This window comes from Sapajus apella, unplaced genomic scaffold (assembly GCF_009761245.1).
Source record: "Sapajus apella isolate SASKATOON/1434 unplaced genomic scaffold, GSC_monkey_1.0 scaffold1597, whole genome shotgun sequence".
Classification (NCBI taxonomy): domain Eukaryota; kingdom Metazoa; phylum Chordata; class Mammalia; order Primates; family Cebidae; genus Sapajus; species Sapajus apella.
This window is the reverse complement of record NW_022438523.1, coordinates 11,087-13,047: the sequence shown is the minus strand read 5'-3', so window position 1 is coordinate 13,047 and position 1,961 is coordinate 11,087. Positions and strand designations below refer to the sequence as shown.

The following is a 1,961-nucleotide window of genomic DNA, read 5'->3' as shown; positions in this document are numbered from 1 at the left end:
TGTTTGCTTCTTTTTAACTTTTTTTTTTTTTTTCTGTGAGACAGAGTCTCACTCTGTTGCCCAGGCTGGAGTGCAGTGGCGCAATCTTGGCTCACTACAACCTCCACCTCCCAGATTCAAGTGATTCTCCTGCCTCAGCCTCCTGGGATTATAGGCACCCACCACCATGCCTAGCTAATTTTTGTATTTTTAGTAGAGACAGGGTTTCACCATGTTGACCAGACTGATCTCGAACTCCTGACCTCGTGATACATCTGCCTCGGCCTCCCAAAGTGCTGGGATTACAGGCATGAGCCATTGTGCCCGGCCCTTTTTAACATTTTCTTCCTTTTTTTTTTGAGACGGAGTTTTGCTCTTGTTGCCCAGGCTGAAGTGCAATGGCAGGATCTCAGCTCACCGCAACCTCTGCCTCCCGGGTTCAAGCGATTCTCCTGCCTCAGCCTTCCAAGTAGCTGGGATTACAGGCATCTGCTACCACCCCCGGCTAATTTTGTATTTTTTTTGAGATGGAGTCTCACTCTGTCGCCAGGCTGGAGTGCAGTGGCATGATCTCAGCTCACTGCAACCTCTGCCTCCCGGGTTCAAGTGATTCTCCTGTCTCAGCCTCCTGAGTAGCTGGGACTACAGGCACCCACCACCACACCCAGCTAATTTTTGTCTTGATCCCTTGACCTCCTGATCTGACTGCCTTACCCTCCCAAAGTGCTGGGATTACAGGCAAGAGCCACCACACCCAGCCTAATTTTGTATTTTCTAGTAGCGACAGGTTTCCACATGTTGGTCAGGCTGGTCTCGAACTCCCAACCTCAGGTGATCTGTCCACCTCACCTCCCAAAGTAATGGGATTACAGGCATGAGCCACCGCACCCGGCCCATTTTCTTCCATTCTATGATTGTCTAGAGAGACACCGCTTTCTCTTGTGAATGCAAATTACCTTAGGTTACTCCTGGGATTTTTGTACTCATCTTCAATTTTCTGATCTTTCCATTTTTTACCTAAAATATAGACGCAGAAAAATAGTCCTGAATTAGTAAAATTATGAAAAAATTACTAGATTCTATGTTCATGGTACACTGTAGCCTTGCTTCATTTATTCATATTTCTATTCCCTGTCCGCCCTCCAAATCACCCAACAGTACTGACAAGCTACAAATACTTGTTCTCTAATTCACTGAGGAAAGTAATGCTGTCACTCTTACCTACAGAAGCCAGGTTCCTGAACGTCTCCTGCATTACATCTCTGTAGAGATTCTTCTGGGAAGGATCCAGCAAAGCCCACTCATCCTGGGTGAAATTCACATCTACATCCTCAAAGACCACTGAATCCTGAAACATCTCACACAGGTAAAGAAACATGGGTGAGATTGACAGCACTGGGTTCCTATACTCTATTCCTACGAAATTCTCATGGTGCTGTGAACTCCAAACATTTATTCCATGATTTGATCCATCAGACTTTTTTTTTTTTGAGACAGAGTTTTGCTCCGATGCCCGGCCTGGAGTGCAGTGGTGCAATCTGCACTCACTGCAACCTCTGTCTCCTGGGTTCAAGCTGTTCCTCCATCTCAGCCTCCCAAGTAACTGGGACCGCAGGCACGTGCCATCACGCACGGCTAATTTTTGCATTTTTAATAGAGACAGGGTTTCACTATGTTGGCCAGGATGGTCTCGATCTCTTGACCTCGTGATCCACCCACCTCGGCCTCCCAAAGTGCTGGGATTACAGGTGTGAGCCACCGCACCCGGCCCCATCAGACTTTTTACTCTGTCAACACTCACTCTCTTCCATAAAGAAATTCTTTTTTTTTTTTTGAGACAGTCTCGCTGTCACCCAGGCAGCGGCATGATCTTGGCTCACTGCAAACTCCGCCTGCCAGGTTCAAGCAATTCTCATGCTTCAGCCTCCCGACTAGCTGGGATTACAGGTGCCCACCACCACACCCAGCTAATTTTTTTTTTT

The 1,961-nt window shown here is 47.3% G+C and overlaps 1 long non-coding RNA gene across 2 annotated transcripts in view; it reads right to left on the bottom strand.

The window, feature by feature from the left end:
• Positions 1-862: 862 nt before the first annotated feature.
• LOC116546884 overlaps positions 863-1,961 on the bottom strand; it is an 8,120-nt gene continuing 7,021 nt past the window's right edge. The window contains exons 2-3 of one of the 2 annotated variants that reach the window (XR_004266876.1): positions 1,201-1,336; positions 863-996 (exon numbers count right to left, since the gene is read on the bottom strand). This is a non-coding gene — a long non-coding RNA (uncharacterized LOC116546884). The remainder of the gene's footprint in view (positions 997-1,200; positions 1,337-1,961) is intronic. The other variant, XR_004266875.1, reaches the window with a different exon arrangement.